Raw genomic sequence first — 18,825 nt, 5'->3', positions numbered from 1 at the left:
TGGCGACAGCCCTCTGGAAGCTTGCAACGCCAGACAGCTACTGGTCAGTCAGGAATCAATTTGGCGTGGGCAAATCTACTGTGGGGGCTGCTGTGATCCAAGTAGCCAACACAATCACTTAGCTGCTGCTATCAAGGGTAGTGACTCTGGGAAACGTGCAGGTCATAGTGGATGGCTTTGCTGCAATGGGATTCCCTAACTGTAGTGGGGCAATAGACGGAACCCATATCCCTATCTTGGCATCAAGGCAGCTAGTACATAAAACGAAAGGGGTACTTTTCAATGGTGCTGCAAGCACTGGTGGATCACAAGGGACGTTTCACCAACATCAATGGGGGATGGCCGGGAAAGGTACATGACGCTCACATCTTCAGGAATGCTGGTCTGTTTCAACAGCTGCAGCAAGGGACTTTCTTCCCAGACCAGAAAATAACCGTTGGGGATGTTGAAATGCCTACAGTTATCCTTGGTGACCCAGCCTACCCCTTAATGCCATGGCTCATGAAGCCATACACAGGCAGCCTGAACAGTATTCAGGAGCTGTTCAACTATAGGCTGAGCAAGTGCAGAATGGTGATAGAATGTGCATTTGGATGCCTGCGCAGTTTACTGACTCGGTTAGACCTCAGCGAAACCAATATTCCCATTAGAGACTAACCAATTTATTTGAGCATAAGCTTTCGTGTACAGCTCACTTCATCGGATGTAGCTCACGAAAGCTTATACTCAAATAAACTGGTTAGTCTCTAAGGTGCCACAAGTACTCCTTTTCTTTTTGCGAATACAGACTAACACGGCTGTTACTCTGAAATATTCCCATTGTTATTACTGCTTGCTGTGTGCTCCACAATATCTGAGAGAGTAAGGAAGAGATGTTATGGCGGGGTGGGAGGTTGAGGCAAATCGCCTGGCCGCTGATTACTCGCAGCCAGACACCAGGGCGGTTAGAAGAGTACAGGAGGGCGCGCTGTGCGTCAGAGAAGCTTTGAAAACCAGTTTCATGACTGGCCAAGCTACGATGTGACAGTTCTGTTTCTGAGTAGCAGCCGTGTTAGTCTGTATTCGCAAAAAGAAAAGGAGGACTTGTGGCACCTTAGAAACTAACTCAAACTTGAAAGTTTGAGTGAGTGCTTGATTGGTTGGCTGAAAAGGGCAGGAGTTGGGAGTGTTTGTTTCAGGTGATCCTGGCTGTTTAAAAAAGCCGGCGCTCTGCGAACCAGCTGAGCGGCGGGGAACCAGCTGAGCAGCGGGGGACAGCAGAACAGCAAACAGCAGGAGTTTGCCTGGAGTGAGCCTACTGAGGCTTACACCCTAATGACTTCTCTGAGTAATTACTGCATCTCCTGAGGAAGCTCATAGTAGGAAGGTAAGATAGATGGGGGGTGTTCAACTGTTGTGACCTGCACTGGATGTGCCAGGTTTGTCTTTCTTCCAGAGGACAGAAGCGACTTTGTGTGCACAAAGTGCAAGCTGGTCTCCATATTGGAAGAGAAGGTTCAAGGTCTGGAACAACAGGTATCGACCCTGCGTTGCATCAGAGAAACTGAGGATTTCCTGGACAGGCGTCAGGATGCGCTTCTACGGGCACAAGGTTCTGAAGAGTCAGAGCAGGCTGCGCAGCGCGGACAGGAGGACGGTGAAGAAATCTGGCAACATGTGACCTCCAGAAGAAGAAGGGGGAACATCCATGTACCAGCAACACGGATACGGGTAAGCAACCGTTTTCATGTTCTCTCCACAGGTACCACTGCGGGGAGTGGCCCAGATGATACATCTGAGGGAAGGGAGCAGAAGGAGACTCCGCCGATTGGAGGCATGAGATGCACGGTCCTAAGGTTGGGGGTTCCACGACCACCACTCCCAAGAGAAGGAGGCGGGTGGTGGTGGTCGAAGACTCTCTCCTCAGGGGGACTGAGTCATCTATCTGCCGCCCTGACCAGGAAAACAGAGAAATCTGCTGCTTGCCAGGGGCTAAGATTCGCGATGTGACGGAGAGTCTGCCAAGACTCATCAAGCCCTTGGTTCGCTACCCCTTCCTGCTTTTCCACGCGGGCACCAATGATACTGCCAAGAATGGCCTTGAGCGGATCACTGCAGACTACGTGGCTCTGGGAAGGAGGATAAAGGAGTATGAGGCACAAGTGGTGTTCTCGTCCATCCTCCCCATGGAAGGAAAAGGCCGGGGTAGGGATCGTCGAATCGTGGAAGTCAATGAATGGCTATGCAGGTGGTGTCAGAGAAAAGGCTTTGGATTCTTCGACCATGGGATGGTGTTCCAAGAAGGAGGAGTGCTAGGCAGAGACGGGCTCCACCTAACGAAGAGAGGGAAGAGCATCTTCACGAGCAGGCTCGCTAACCTAGTGAGGAGGGCTTTAAACTAGGTTCACCGGGGGAAGGAGACCAAAGCCCTGAAGTAAGTGGGAAAGTGGGATACCAGGAGGAAGCACGAGCAGGAGTGTGAGAGAGGGGAGGGCTCCTGCCTCATACTGAGAACAAGGGGCGATCAGCGGGTTATCTCAAGTGCCTATACACAGATGCACGAAGCCTGGGAAACAAGCAGGGAGAACTGGAGGTCCTGGCAAAGTCAGGGAATTATGATGTGATTGGAATAACGGAGACTGGGTGGGATAACTCGCATGACTGGAGAACTGTCATGGATGGGTATAAACTGTTCAGGAAGGACAGGCAGGGCAGAAAAGGTGGGGAAGTTGCACTGTATGTAAGGGAGCAGTATGACTGCTCAGAGCTCAAGTATGAAACTGCAGAAAAACCTGAGAGTCTCTGGATTAAGTTTAGAAGCGTGAGCAACAAGGGTGATGTCGTGGTGGGAGTCTGCTATAGAGCACCGGACCAGGGGGATGAGGTGGACGAGGCTTTCTTCCGGCAAGTCGCAGAAGCTACTACATCGCATGCTCTGGTTCTCATGGGGGACTTCAGTCACCCCGATATCTGATGGGAGAGCAATACAGCGGTGCACAGACAATCCAGGAAGTTTTTGGAAACGGTAGGGGAGAATTTCCTGGTGCAAGTGCTGGAGGAACCAACCAGGGGCGGAGCTCTTCTTGACCTGCTGCTCACACACCGGGAAGAATTAATAGGGGAAGCAAAAGTGGATGGGAACCTGGGAGGCAGTGACCATGAGATGGTTGAGTTCAGGATCCTGACACAAGGAAGAAAGGAAAGCAGAATACGGACCCTGGACTTCAGAAAAGCAGACTCTGACTCCCTCAGGGAACTGATGGGCAAGATCCCCTGGAAAAATAACATGAGGGGGAAAGGAGTCCAGGAGAGCTAGCTGTATTTTAAAGAATCCTTATTGACGTTACAGGGACAAACCATCCCGATGTGTAGAAAGAAGAGTAAATATGGCAGGTGACCAGCTTGGCTTAACAGTGAAATCCTTGCTGATCTTAAACACAAAAAAGAGGCTTACAAGAAGTGGAAGGTTGGACAAATGACCAGGGATGAGTATATAAATATTGCTCGGGCATGTAGGAATGGAATCAGGAAGGCTAAATCACACCTGGAGTTGCAGCTAGCGAGGGATGTTAAAAGTAACAAGAAGGGTTTCTTCAGGTATGTTGGCAATAAGAAGAAAGCCAAGGAAAGTGTGGGTCCTTTACTAAATGAGGGAGGCAACCTAGTGACAGAGGATGTGGAAAAAGCTAACGTACTCAATGCTTTTTTTGCCTCTGTCTTCACGAACAAGGTCAGCTCCCAGACTACTGCACTGGGCAGCACAGCATGGGGAGGAGGTGGCCAGCCCTCTGTGAAGGAAGAAGTGGTTCGGGACTATTTAGAAAAACTGAACGTGCACAAGTCCATGGAGCCGGATGCATTGCATCCGAGAGTGCTAAAGGAATTGGCGGATGTGACTGCAGAGCCATTGGCCATTATCTTTGAAAACTCATGGCAATCAGGGGAAGTCCCGGAAGATTGGAAAAAGGCTAATGTAGTGGCCATCTTTAAAAAAGGGAAGACGGATGATCCTGGGAACTACAGGCCGGTCAGCCTCACCTCAGTCCCCGGAAAAATCATGGAGTATGTCCTCAAGAAATCAATTCTGAAGCACTTAGAGGAGAGGAAAGTGATCAGGAACAGTCAGCATGGATTCACCAAGGGCAAGTCATGCCTGACTAATCTAATTGCCTTCTATGATGAGACAACTGGTTCTGTGGATGAAGGGAAAGCAGTGGACATGTTATTCCTCGACTTTAGCAAAGCTTTTGGCACGCTCTCCCACGGTATTTTTGTCAGCAAGTTAAAGAAGCATGGGCTGGATGGATGCACTACAAGGTGGGTAGAAAGTTGGCTACATGGTCGGGCTCAATGGGTAGCGATCAATGGCTCCATGTCTAGTTGGCAGCCGGTATCTAGCGGAGTGCCCCAAAGGTCGGTCCTGGGGCCAGTTTTGTTCAATATCTTCATTAATGATCTGGAGGATGGTGTGGATTGCACCCTCAGCAAGTTTGCGGATGATACTAAACTGGGAGGAGTGGTAGATATGCTGGAGGGTAGGGATAGGATACAGAGGGACCTAGACAAATTGGAGGACTGGGCCAAAAGAAATCTGATGAGGTTCAACAAGGACAAGTGCAGAGTCCTGCACTTAGGACGGAAGAATCCAATGCACCGCTACAGACTAGGGACCGAATGGCTAGGCAGCAGTTCTGCAGAGAAGGACCTACGGGTGACAGTGGATGAGAAGCTGGATATGAGTCAACAGTGTGCCTTTGTTGCCAAGAAGGCCAATGGCATTTTGGGGTGTATAAGTAGGGGCATTGCCAGCAGATCGAGAGATGTGATCGTTCCCCTCTATTTGACATTGGTGAGGCCTCATCTGGAGTACTGTGTCCAGTTTTGGGCCCCACACTACAAGAAGGATGTGGAGAAATTGGAGTGGGTCCAGCGAAGGGCAACAAAAATGATGAGGGGACTGGAACACATGAGTTATGAGGAGAGGCTGAGGGAACTGGGATTGTTTAGTCTACGGAAGAGAAGAATGAGGGGGGATTTGATAGCTGCTTTTAACTACCTGAAAGGTGGATCCAAAGACGATGGATCTAGACTATTCACAGTGATAGCAGATGACAGGACAAGGAGTAATGGTCTCAAGTTGCAGTGGGGGAGGGTTAGGTTGGATATTAGGAAAAACCTTTTCACTATGAGGGTGGTGAAACACTGGAATGCGTTACCTAGGGAGGTGGTGGAATCCCCTTCCTTAGAAGTTTTTAAGGTCAGGCTTGACAAAGCCCTGGCTGGGATGATTTAGTTGGGATTGGTCCTGCTCTGGGCAGGGGATTGGACTAGATGGCCTCCAGAGGTCCCTTCCAACTCTGTTATTCTATGATTCTATGAAATCTATTTGAGCATAAGCTTTCGAGAGCTACAGCTCACTTCATCGGATGCATTCAGTGGAAAATACAGTGGGGAGATTTATATACATAGAGAACATGAAACAATGGGTGTTACCATACACACTGTAACCAGAGTGATCACTTAAGGTGAGCTATTACCCGCGGGGGGGGGGGGGGGGGGCGGACCTTTTGTAGTGATAATCAAGGTGGGCCATTTCCAGCAGTTGACAAGAACATCTGAGGAACAGTGCGGGGTGGGGATAAACATGGGGAAATAGTTTTACTTTGTGTTCTGTTTGTTTCTCCTTGATGAAAACCCCGGCCCCTTGGTTCACTCTACTTCCCTATAAGCAAACCACCCTCCCCTCCCCCCTTCGATCACCACTTGCATAGGCGATAAAGTCATTGTTGCTTCAAATTCATGCATTCTTTCTTAATTCATCACACAAATAGGGGGATAACTGCCAAGGTAGCCCGGGAAGGGTGGGGGAGGAGGGAAGAACAAGGCCACACTGCACTTCAAAACTTATTGAATGCCAGCTTTCTGTTGCTTGGGCAGTCCTCTAGGGTGGAGTGGTTGGGTGCCCGGAGGCCCTCCCACTGTGTTCTTGGGCGTCTGGGTGAGGAGGCTATGGAACTTGGGGAGGAGGGCAGTTGGTTATGCAGGGGCTATAGCAGCAGTCTGTGCTCATGCTGCCTCTCCTGCACCTCAACCATACGCCAGAGCATATCAGTTTGATCCTCCAGTAGCCTCAGCATTGACTCCTGCCTTCTGTCTGCAAGCTGACACTACCTATCATCTTGAACCCACCACTTATTATCTTCAACCTGCCACTTGTCCTCGCGTTCATATTGTGCTGTCCTGGACTCTAACATAGTCTGCCTCCATGCATTCTGCTGGGCTCCTTCAGTGTGGGAGGACTGCATGAGCTCAGAGAACATTTCATCGCGAGTGTGGTTTTTTTCACCTTCTAATCTTCGCTAGCCTCTGGGACGGAGATGATAGGGTGAGCGTTGAAACATTTGCAGCTGCGGGAGGGGGAAAAAAAAGGGAAAGTAGTAGTTAAAAAAATAAATTTTAGAGAACAATGGGTAGACTCTTTCAGGATGAACCTTCCTGTTAACAAAAAGAAAAGGAGTACTTGTGGCACCTTAGAGACTAACCAATTTATTTGAGCATAAGCTTTCATGAGCTACAGCTCACTTCATGCTCAAATAAATTGGTTAGTCTCTAAGGTGCCACAACTGCTTCCTGTTAACATTACATAGCATATGTGTATTCAGTACAAGGTTGCATTTTGCTTCTTACATTGAGGGTCTGCCGGTTTGGTGTGAGATATCACACACGCAGGGCTGGCGGGCAACTGAATTCGGCTTGCAGACAGCCATGGTAAGCCACAGTCTTTTGGCTTCTTTAACCTTCATAACATGTGGGAATGGTTTCAAACAGCAGCGTCCTCATTTCCCATACCAAACAGCCATTGGGTTGGCCTTTTAAAATGGGCTGGCAATTTAAAAGGAGGGGCTGCGATTTTCGAGTTAACATGCAGCACAAACCCAACTAAACCCCCCCACACACAAACAATTCTCTGGAATGATCACTTCACCCCTCCTCCCACTGCGTGGCTAACAGCGGAGAAGATTTCTGTTTAGCCACAGACAAACCGCCCAGCAGGAACGGCCACCTCTGAATATCCCCTTAATAAAATTCCCCTATTTCAACCAGGTGACCATGAATGATATCACTCTGAGGATAACACAGAGAGATAAAGAATGGATGTTGCTTGAATGCCAGCAAACACCGGGACCATACACTGCCATGCTTTGTTATGCAATGATTCCAGACAACGTGCTACTGGCCTGGGGTGGTAAAGCGTCCTACACTGGAGGATGGAATAAGGCTGCCCTCCCCAGAAACCTTTTGCAAAGGCTTTGGGAGTACATCCAGGAGAGCTTTATAGAGATGTCCCTGGAGGATTTCCGCTCCGTCCCCAGACATGTTAACAGACTTTTCCAGTAGCTGTACTGGCTGCAAATTAATCATTAGACACGCTTGCTTTTAAATCATGTATTATATTTACAAAGCTACACTCACCAGAGGTCCCTTCACCTGGCGGGTCCGGGAGCCCGCCTTGGGTGGGTTCGGGGGGTACTGGCTCCAGGTCCAGGGTGAGAAAAAGTTCCTGGCTCTCGGGGAAAACGTTTTCTCTGCTTGCTTGCTGTGCACTATCATCTTCCTTGTCCCCAAAATGTGCATCCCTGTTGCATGATAATCCATTGACAGAGTCAAAGCACAGGGGTGGGGTAGTGGTGGCTGCACCCCCTAGAATGCTATGCAGCTCATCATAGAAGCGGCATGTCTGGGGCTCTGACTCTGAGCAGCCGTTTGCCTCTCTGGTTTTTCGGTAGGCTTGCCTCAGCTCCTTAAGTTTACGTGGCACTGCTGCAGGTCCCTGTTTAGCCTCAGTCCTTCATGCCCTTGGAGATTTTTTCAAACGTTTGGGCATCTCGTCTTTTGGAACGGAGTTCTGATAGCACAGATTCGTCTCCCCATACAGCGATCAGATCCCGTACCTCCCATTCGGTCCAGGCTGGAGCTCTTTTGCAATTCTGGGACTCCATCATGGTCACCTCTGCTGATGAGATCTGCACTCACCTGCAGCTTGCCAGGCTGGCCAAACAGGAAATGAGATTCAAAAGTTCACAGGCCTTTTCCTATCTACTTGGCCAGTGCATCTGAGTTGAGAGCGCTGTCCAGAGCAGTGCAATGGAGCACTCTGGGATAGCTCCCAGAGGCTAGTACCGTCGAATTGCGACAACAGTACACCAAATTCGACCTGGCAAGGTCGATTTCAGCGCTAATCCCCTCGTCGGGGGAGGAGTACAGAAATCGATTTTAAGAGCCCTTTAAGTCGAAGTAAATGGCTTCGTCATGTAGACGGGTGCAAGATTAAATCGATCTAACGCTGCTAAATTCAACCTAAACTCGTAGTGTAGACAGACCAGGGCTTAGTATAACAGTCCGGCTCTGTTGTAGATCTATTGCTCAGCCAAGAAACCCTGCCACTGCTCGGAGAATCTTCCCCTTCTGATACAGGTCAAGGAAAAACTTTTCAGCAAAGCTGCCTTTGGGACACAGTGTGTGCAGCTGAACCCAGTAGTCTCCATCTTTGGAGCAATGGATTTTCATGAAAGTCACCTCTAGTCCTTCTTATAAACTTTAAATAGGTTATTTTGAAGATTCGCAGTTCATTAATAGTGTAATGGCATTGAAAGTATTCAAAAGAGAACATGCTCTACACATACTACACTGTAGCTAATTTGATTAGCTGTAACAAATCAGTGTTGACCTATGTGAATGCAGAGGTCTCAATCACCAACACTTGACCAGATAAATGCCCTAAATTATTTATTATAACCAGGCTGGCAGAGCTATGTGGCATCCCACATCTGTTTTTGGTATAAGTTTCAACACATTTGCCAATTCAAATTCAATGAACAGAGATGCCATTGGCACACTCTCCTAGATACAGTGCTGCCACAAGAGATTAAAGGAAGTGATCAAGCTGCTATGGGCCTCTTCTTCCAGGAACCACTTCTGAGAGCATGAGGAAGTCTGCTGGAAGTGAGGCTCCCGGTCCGCACATACCAGCACACCCTAGAGAAAAAACAACTATTTCTCCAGGATCTGCTACCAAAGCTGGAGGATGCCACAACTGGGCCCCAGTTCCATACTCAAGTTAAAGTGCTAAAAGGCGATGGTTACCCATCAAAATTAAAGTCATTCAGACAGTGGATCAATTGGTGAAGACAGTTGCTTACTCCCTCTGTGCATCCAAAACTAAAATCTGAAAAGTTACTGTTAATTTAATGTCAGTATCTGAGGATAAAAATGAAACTATGATCAGCCCATCTATGTACTGTGCAGATGAACCTGTACTTGTCTGTTTTTAAAATATATTAAAGGCCACAATAGGAACAGCAATCATGAATAGTTTGTTCTACACAATTATCTTCTGTGCAAATAAACTGCTCTTAAACTCCCTTCACGCCCTGTCCTTTGTTACTGTATTGTCAGTTCATGCTCTTAGTTTTGTTCATATTACCCTTTTGAATATAGCTTCATGTTAGCCACTTGATGAACACCTCAGTCATTAAGGTTTTGATCTCCTCTTTTCCTATTGGGGTTTTAAGTTGAGTGCATGATTGTGGAGAAAGTGACACTTCGGAGCCTTGCTTGCAGTTGTGCAGAAGCCCCAGGAAAGAATCCCAGTCTGTACGGTAGGGCAGACAAGGCTAAACCAGCAGACAATTTGCTGGGAGCTGACCTCAGCTCATGAACTCTCTGCTGCCTGGAACTCTGAGGAGGAATTTAAGACATACAGCCTCATGCAACTTCGGTATTATTGGTCACATAAGAGGAACTCCAGTGTGCTGCATGGTGACCTTCATCCCTCCCTTCCACTCTACAAGGATAGCTTGGAAAACTATCATTTATCCCTATTCCCCTCCATAACTCAATATTACAGATTCTTCAGTTTTAAATTCTTCCCCCCACTCCTCTGCAAGACAGTTCTGTCCTCTCCACATGGCTGGTAAGGAGCACTTCTATGTCTAAGGCCACAAATAGTGGTTGAAGGAGCTGTTCAATACCAGCTGGGGAATGGGAAAGCATTTAGAGGCCAAGGGTCTAATCGTCCTCACTACACACAGAAGAGGGAATATTTTTTTCCTTCCTAAAATTTTGCAATCCCACTTAAGTATAAAATTAATGCCACTAATATACATCTGATTTCCCAACCTCTCAGTTACAGCTCCTGCAGCTATTATCCTCATTGCCCTTTTCTGTTATTGGAGAAGATATCAAAGTGAAACAGTATGTCCAAATGTGTGTACACCACTTCAGGTTTCATCTCAGAATCAGATGGATTAGAAGAGATGCCTAGCAGGACTCCATTCAGACAAATGGTTTTGTTAGCCTTTTTACATCAATCTCTTCTGGCCTCGGTTATGTTTCTCCACTATTTCAAGATGGGGGTCCATTAGTTTTCCTCGCATTATGAATTGTGACCACTTCACCAATGTACAAAAGATGAAAGTATTCAATTTTTTTCACAAAATTCATAAAGGAACCCTGAGTATTAATTAGTCCAACACTAGGCTCTCTCACTCCCAGGGTACACAGCCCACAAAAGGGACATACTCTATAGTTTCCGTTATTAGCTAAGTTACAAATAGGCTTGGAAGATAGTTGGAATCCCCAAACCAAAAAAAAAAAAAAAAAATCTAACTAAAAGTTATGTAAGCCTTACAGAGGAGAAAAGGACTTCAAATCATTCTTTGGGAAAGAGAAAGATGGCACTGAGGTAGGGAGAGAACGTGGAACAGATAAAAACAAGGTCAGGGCAGAAGGATTTCAACAGAAGAGGTTGTTCAAGGTGAATGTGATTGTACAATACAAGAGGCAAAGGCAAAAACGTGGGAGAGAAGAGGTCATATGTATGCAAGGTCAACATTACTTAGGACCTTGTAGGGGAAGACCAAGAACTTGAACTTAACTCAGTGGATGGTAGAAGCCTTTGAAAGGATTCAGATTGATGGGCTGGAAAAAATATGGAAGGAGAGAGAAAGCCTAGTAGTGGCATTTAAGCCTAGATAGTTCCTGATCAGAGGATCTCACAATCTTTGGTTTGTAAAGTGCTTAAGCACAGTAGGACCCTGGTCTTATTAGGGTCCCTAGGTGCTACTGCAATACAAATAAAGCTAGAGACAGCATGGACAAAGTTATGCAGCAGGGAGAGACAAAAGGGGGGGATTTTGATAATGATGCACAGCAAGAAATGAGAACTTAAAACCTGAATGTATACAATTTAAAATAATAAAATTGTGAACAGGATGACAGTTTGCCCCCCATCCAGTAAGTACTGGGTAAAAAAATTTCAACCCCTGCTCGTGGCACTGTATGATGTATAGATTACTCACAAAGATTCATCAAGAAAAAAGTTGCTGAAACAAAGCATGAGTATTCTGGTATATAATATTCTTACAAATTCAGAAGCTGTTGCACACAGCTCATTAATGACATTTCTTCAAGACAAGCCTTTTCCTGTAGCAGTTAATATGTACATTGATTCACTGGATGGCTAGTTAAAATTCCAAGACACACCAGAAATCAGATGTAATGGTTTATCAAACATTTCTAAATGAATGAAAAGCCCAAGCCATTAAAAAAAATGGATGTTTATGAAAACAAAAAGGTAAGGATTTGTTTAAGGAGAAGGAGGGAATTCAGACAAACTTGTGAATAGCTTCATTTTTTAGATATATTAATCATTTAGTCAACAATAAAGCTGTGGCAACAGAATAGAGGAACAAGAGCAGAAGTACACTAAGCCCTCAAACTAGGATCTACCTCTACAAAATTGGGGATTATTTTCTGATCTCAAAGATCTCATCTGTGTGCAGAATTTCAGATGTTCACTTAATTCTGCATACCAGTTCCCCAAATAAAAATCTCATTTTCCAGTTCTGTCCCCAGTGATGGTCCAAAACAATCTAGAACTATATGAACATGGATCTCTGTTGCTACTGCAGTTTAGAGGCAAAGTGTTGATAGGACTACTTTTATTTGACAAAAAGTTACACTAAAGCTTGTGTTTTGAGACTAGTCTCCTAATCCCTCTAAACAGAATTTGATGCACATCCCCAACAAGTCAATATCGCACTATTCATATACATCGGAAGACAATCTGAAGAAAATATCACAGAAGAAACAGGAAGACTACACCAGCATCACCAGTAAGGAAGTTCATGACTACTCACACTGTTTTAAAGATAAACATAACACAAGGCAGTCTGCAGAGCTACAGAAGTTAAAAAAAGAGTAATGACAGAGAAATCTCTTTTTTAAAAAGGTGGGCGAGAGCACTGAAAACCACAGCAACACATGATGGACAAGCAAGCAAGAAAGCCTAATTAGATATTTTCTTCCAAGTTTACCTGATGACTGTTTCTGTACTAGAGCCTGAAAGTCTACTTTAGATCTAGGTCCCTTGACTTCACGATTCCTTACTGCTTTCTAGTTACAATTTTACAGGTATTTTTGCGAACCTGTGAAGATTTCAATTGGCAGCATAGGAGCAAACTCAGGAAACATTTTAATTGATGTTTATATTTTAAAGTAGAAATTGAAACCAGGAGTCTATTTTCTATTTTACCCTATAACAATTTCATTTGATTTTGAGTCAAGACAACAACACTGTACACATTTCTTTTTATTGCTCAGTGATATTGACGTTCCCCTGGTGTTATTCGGACCGGTGATCTGTTAGGCCACTCCAATCCTTGACTCTGGGAGGCACCCTTACCCTGCTCTGCTGTGAGAACCCCCACTCCCGGGCTGTTCATGCACAACCTCTAGCTCAGTGGTGGACAAACTTTTTGGCCCAAGGGCCACATCTGGGTAGGGAAATTGCTTGCAGGACCATGAATGTAGGGCTGGGTCAGGGGGTTGGGGTGCAGGAGGGAGTGTGGTGTGCAGGAAGGGGGTCAGGGCAAGGGGATTGGGGTGCAGGAGGAAGTGCACAGTGCGGGAGGGAGCTGAGGGCAGGAGTGCAGGGTGCGGCAGGGGGCTCAGGGCAGGGGTTGGGGTGCAGGAGGAGTGCGGGGTGCAGCAGGGGGTTGAGGTGCAGGCAGAGACTCAAGGCAGGGAGTTGAGGTGCGGGTGCAGGAGGGGTTCGGGCTCCAGCCTGGCGCCACTTACCTGGAGCGGCTTCGGGGTAGCGGACGCATGCACCTGCCTGCCTGCCCTGGCCCCGCGCCACAAAGCAGCCAGCAGCACATCCCTGCAGCTCCTGGGGGACGGGGGGGGGAAAGAGGGCTGAGCGTGCTGCCCTTGCCTGTGAGTACCTCCCCCGAAGCTCCCAGTGGCTGCGGTTCCCCGTTCCTGGCCAATGGGAGCTTCAGGGGAGGTATCCACAGGCAAGGGCAGCACACGGAGCCCTCTACCCCCCTCCCCCAGGGACGTGGTGCCGGCCACTTCTGAGAGTGGCGCAGGGCCCGTGGCGCCACGGGAGTGGCAATTCCGTGGGCTAGATCCAAAGCCCTGAGGGGCTGGATTCGGCCCCCAGGCCATAGTTTGCCCACCTAGCTGTCTGCTCTAGCATGTAAGCTGCTCACAGCTACTTGAGTGAGCACTTTTGGCCAGCCACTGCTTGGATTGTGCAACCTAATCACACTAGCCAATATCTCCACTCCCAGACACAACCCTAAGAACCTCCATCCTGCAGTGTCCAGTTGTTCCTGCTGGACGCTGCAAGCTTATATGAGTTTGTCAATGTTAACAAAAAAATTTATATATATGAGGCTTGTTATCCCAAGGGGAGTCTCTGACACGCTTCCAACCAAACTCACTGCTTCAGGGCAGAATAAACAAATTTATTAACTACAATAGATATAAACACTTAAAGCACAACAAGTCAGATTTGGTCAAATGAAATAAGATCATCTTAGAATGTGTTTTGCTTTTAACACTTTCAACATCCTTACAAAACTTAGATGCTTCTCACCACAGGCTGGCTGGCTGCCCTTCAGTCAGGCTTGCCCCTTTGATCAGCACTGGTGTGGTGTCTGTAGATGTAGGTGGAAGAGAGAGGAAGAGCATGGCAAACATCTCTTCCTTTTATCATGTCCCTTCTTCCCTCTTGGCTTTGCTCCCCACCTTTCAGAGTTAGGTGAGCATTACCTCATTGCAATCCCAAAATGACCAAAGGAAGGGGGGTGACTCACTCAGAGACTAACAGATCCAATGACAAAAGGAAGGGGGGTGACTCACTCAGAGACTAACAGATCCTTTTGTTGTTGCCTAGGCCAGCATCCTTTGTTCCTGTGAGGCTGAGCTGGGCTTATCCCATACATGCCCTGATGAGGTGTGAACTACCTGGGCTTGTTTTAAAACATAGAATCATAGATTATCAGGGTTGGAAGGGACCTCAGAAGGTCATCTAGTCCAACCCCCTGCTCAAAGCAGGACCAATCCCCGTGAGGACACATTTTCAGCCTCGTAATTATATACATTAAATTACAACCTATAACATTACTATAACAATGCTCAGCTCTTCATGAGCCTTCCGAAGACACCCGACGTTTGCATTGGATACCACAAAATCATATTATAAGGATGAACATGGGGGTTCAGGGGGTTCCCCTTAGGTACAGGGCATCACAGTGATAAATCTCTTTTTAGAGGCATGTTTCATTACCACTAAAGGGACATATCAACGTAAAAAAAATATATTAGTTAAGTAGTTTGAGGTACCATCCTTTGCCTCTGAACTCCCCTACGGTGTTTTACAATTATATTTTTCCTACTTCTATAATATTTTACTCTCCTCTACTCCTGTGTAAAAAGGCCAACCCCAAACACATACTGCACACAAATTTCTCTATTCCCAGTTCCACTAATATCTAATCCTCTGATAAACTCCGACAACCACTTCAACATTTTTTCATTTTGAAGTGTCCTGTTACTATACTTTTCAATCCTAAACTGTATCAAATTTAAATTCAAACTCAACTGTACAGCTTTAACCATGGGCAATTAGTTAATAGTCATTTATGGTCTGGTTCTGCTTGCCCATCCTCTTCCAAGAGCTTTTATAAAACTAAATCATGTTCAAAGAATCTCTTGTTAAAACAGTTTGAATGAATCCACAAACTGAATGCTATATTATCCGTTATAAATATGAGGTTAGTGATAGCATAGTTTCAGAGTCTCATTGAAGTACATATACATGTTCACTGAACCTTTAGAGACTATCAGAGTGCCAAAGCCAGGTTCTGTGGAGACTAACTTTGTTAATTTCCATATGTTTGATAAAACAGGATTTGTTTAAATTAGTTATTGCTCTTCAGTATTGTTATCCAAATAAATATTAATTTTGAGAGAACACTGAAGCGGGATTTATATGGTTCCAGTAAACAACCTGACCCACTGTTGCTAGATTTATGTGCCAACCCATCTGCTATTAACCTCAAATTCTGCAGGTCACAGATTTTGAATACCTTTTTCCAAGAATTGATGTGGCATCTATACATTAGATTTTTGTATACTGGATTATGTTTAGTTACAGGCAAATTACACTTTTAATTGTTTTTAATAGAACGGAAATAAAAATGAAAGGAAACAGCTCTGTTCTTGGAACAGTGAAATGTCAGCATTTCTAAGAGAGGCAACTAAGGGAAGAGAGTAACAAAAACTAATTAAGACTCAAAAAGGCTAATTAAGATCTAGCCCTCCTCTCCCCAACACCCTAGCTTCCAAAATGACGATTCCAGGTCCCAGCACACAAGAAACTTGCCAAGAAATGGCAAGAAAAACGTGCAGACTTCTCCCAGAGACTAAGCTGAAGGATGATGAGGGATTCCTATCAAGTTACTGTCCCCTAGATCCTACTTAGGTGACTCTGCCTTTCATCTCAGCTTCTGGCCAGTAGGTGGGACATTTTAAGGCCTCCACACTGCTAGCCTGGCAGCCGGAAGGGAGAATGAGTTACTTTCTTGTAGAACTTCCCTGACTGCTACATGAGTCTCCACCACTCTAAACCTCCACCAGAACCTATTAACAGTAAAAGGAAACAAATCTCTGTTACTCTACACTTCCTCCAGCCTCCATTGCCAAGTGCTGTGCTACTCATAGCTTTCCTGAGCAGCTGGAGCACAAAAAATTATTCTTGACAGTTTCCCAGCTGCTACACACAACAGTATGAATAGAAGTCTAGTCTCACTTTACTGGTTTCAGAGTAGCAGCCGTGTTAGTCTGTATTCGCAAAAAGAAAAGGAGTACTTGTGGCACCTTAGAGACTAACCAATTTATTTGAGCATAAGCTTTCGAGAGCTACAGCTCACTTCATCGGATGCATGTAGTGGAAAATACAGTGGGGAGATGTTATATACACAGAGAATATGAAACAATGGGTGTTACCATACACACTGTAACAAGAGTGATCAGGTAAGGTGAGCTATCACCAGCAGAAGAGCAGGGCGGGGGGAACCTTTTGTAGTGATGATCAAGGTGGGCCATTTCCACCAGTAGACAAGAACATCTGAGGAACAGCTCTCCTGCTGGTAATAACTCACCTTACCTGATCACTCTTGTTACAGTGTGTATGGTAACACCCATTGTTTCATGCTCTCTATGTATATAAAATCTCCCCATTGCATTTTCCACTACACGCATCCGATGAAGTGAGGTGCAGCCCACGAAAGTCCATGCTCAAATAAATCTGTTAGTCTCTAAGGTGCCACAAGCACTCCTCCTCTTTTTACCCATCTTCAATTACACATCTTCTCTTGAAAAGTACACCAGCATAAACTTGTTTAAAGAATTTGCATTAGAAGGAACAAGGAGAGAACATTTCATAGCCAAGGTCTTCAGTCTGACAAGTCATGAATTAAGTTAGCATTTCCTAAAGCATGGGGCACACTTCCTGGGGACGGGGTCCAGAAGATGCGTAATTGAAGATGGGTAAAAAGAGGGGGAGTACTTGTGGCACCTTAGAGACTAACAGATTTATTTGAGCATGGACTTTCGTGGGCTGCAGCTCACTTCATCGGATGCGTGTAGTGGAAAATGCAGTGGGGAGATTTTAAATACATAGAGAGCATGAAACAATGGGTGTTACCATACACACTGTAACAAGAGTGATCAGGTAAGGGGAGTTATTACCAGCAGGAGAGCTGTTCCTCAGATGTTTTTGTCAACTGCTGGAAATGGCCCATCTTGATCATCACTACAAAAGGTTCCCCCCGCCGCCCCGCTCTCCTGCTGGTGATAGCTCACCTTACCTGATCGCTCTTGTTACAGTGTGTATGGTAACACCCATTGTTTCATGTTCTCTGTGTATATAACATCTCCCCACTGTATTTTCCACTACATGCATCTGATGAAGTGAGCTGTAGCTCTCGAAAGCTTTTGCTCAAATAAATTGGTTAGTCTCTAAGGTGCCACAATTACTCCTTTTCAGTCTGCACAACATAATTCCCTGCATAAGAGGAAACCACTTAAACACTGGTCTTTGAATCTTTAAAGCAGTGTAACAATGCAGATGGGAGCTCCAGGGTACGATCATACATCAACACTTGAGAGAGAGAGAGAAATTTAGGCTTATGTTTTCAGGAAAAATAAGCAAGCTAAAGAACTAAATCCCTTTAGAGAATGTAGGAAGGGGGACTACATACCTAACTGCTAGAGAAACTCCATAACATACAGAAATACTAGAGCTTTATGTTAAAATGCTAAACCAACATGACACATATTGTAATATTTGACATGAACTATTTTAGAGCTTCTCCCCCTCCCCAATCTTCTCTATTACCTGAGCTAAGGATAATCTGCAGGAGGCCCCAGTGTTTATAATTCAAAGCCAACCTCTCTGTCACTGCCTCTCCCAAAATCCATGTGGATCAGATGATACTCTCACGACTGAGATGCCACAGCTACCTCTCAAGACTCAATCTGGAAGTGTCCCTTTCAAACCCAACCTCCCAAGAAAACAGAGCATTGCCCTTCCAAACACCACAGTAATTTAGCACTTGCCTCAGGAACAAGCAGTGGGCCACAATCCTGCGCCTCATATAAAATTCTAGAAGCATTCTCTCCTTTCCATCCCAAATGGCCCCTCACAATAGCACCCCATAAAATACCATAGTTCTGCACTTACATTCCTGTACTCTGCTAATACTTTTTCCCAGCCACTCCCAAATATTCCCTCATCCACACCATGAGAACCAAGCTGTGCCACACACCCCACCACATCAACACTCCTTGATCTGATTCAGCAAGACAAGCAGGGGCCCTGTTCTTTCTTCTGAACCAAAACCTGCATCCCTACCACGTGTGCATGGATCATAGGCTTACCAAACAAGGGGAAAAGAGGGATATCTACAGAGGTGGGGTGGAAGGAATGAAGGGAAAGCATGTCTTGTCAGGAAGAGGCAAATCGACACAAAGGTGATGTCTTAAGTGAAAGGGTTGAGGAACCTGACTTCTCCTCTCACCAGAGTGGCATCTACCATGTGGGGAACTTGGACATTTGATGGGAAAGTATGGGAGGTCTCTTGTGGGGAGGGAAGGGAAGGGAAGCCAAGTCCTGGCTCCCTCAAGGAAGAGGATGGGAGAAAGGACATCTCTGATACAGGAGAAGCTCAGGCTCCACAGTTCACACAGGCTCCCCACAGAGTGCAGGAAGTGGCTGCTTAGATTCCCCTGACACATGGGAACAGTTACCTCTGTTCAGGACAGTGGGAGAGGCAGTCAGGGCTCCACACACAGTAGGCAATAAAAACCTGAGCAACACCCACTTGAGCCTGGATCCGTGGTACAGTGGGGAAGCAAAGGGAGGAGAAACAGGCCCAATGCATAAAGAGGCACACACCAATCTCCCTCAAAAGCAGGGGTTTTCAACCAGGG

The 18,825-nt window shown here is 46.0% G+C and overlaps 1 protein-coding gene across 14 annotated transcripts in view; it reads right to left on the bottom strand.

The window, feature by feature from the left end:
- MTMR3 (myotubularin related protein 3) overlaps positions 1-18,825 on the bottom strand; it is a 240,851-nt gene that overhangs the window by 220,792 nt on the left and 1,234 nt on the right. The gene's annotated exons all lie outside the window — the stretch shown is intronic.

Source organism: Caretta caretta, chromosome 15 (genome assembly GCF_965140235.1).
Source record: "Caretta caretta isolate rCarCar2 chromosome 15, rCarCar1.hap1, whole genome shotgun sequence".
Classification (NCBI taxonomy): Eukaryota; Metazoa; Chordata; order Testudines; family Cheloniidae; genus Caretta; species Caretta caretta.
Note: the sequence above shows the minus strand (reverse complement) of the source record. Positions and strands in the feature narration are given on the sequence as shown.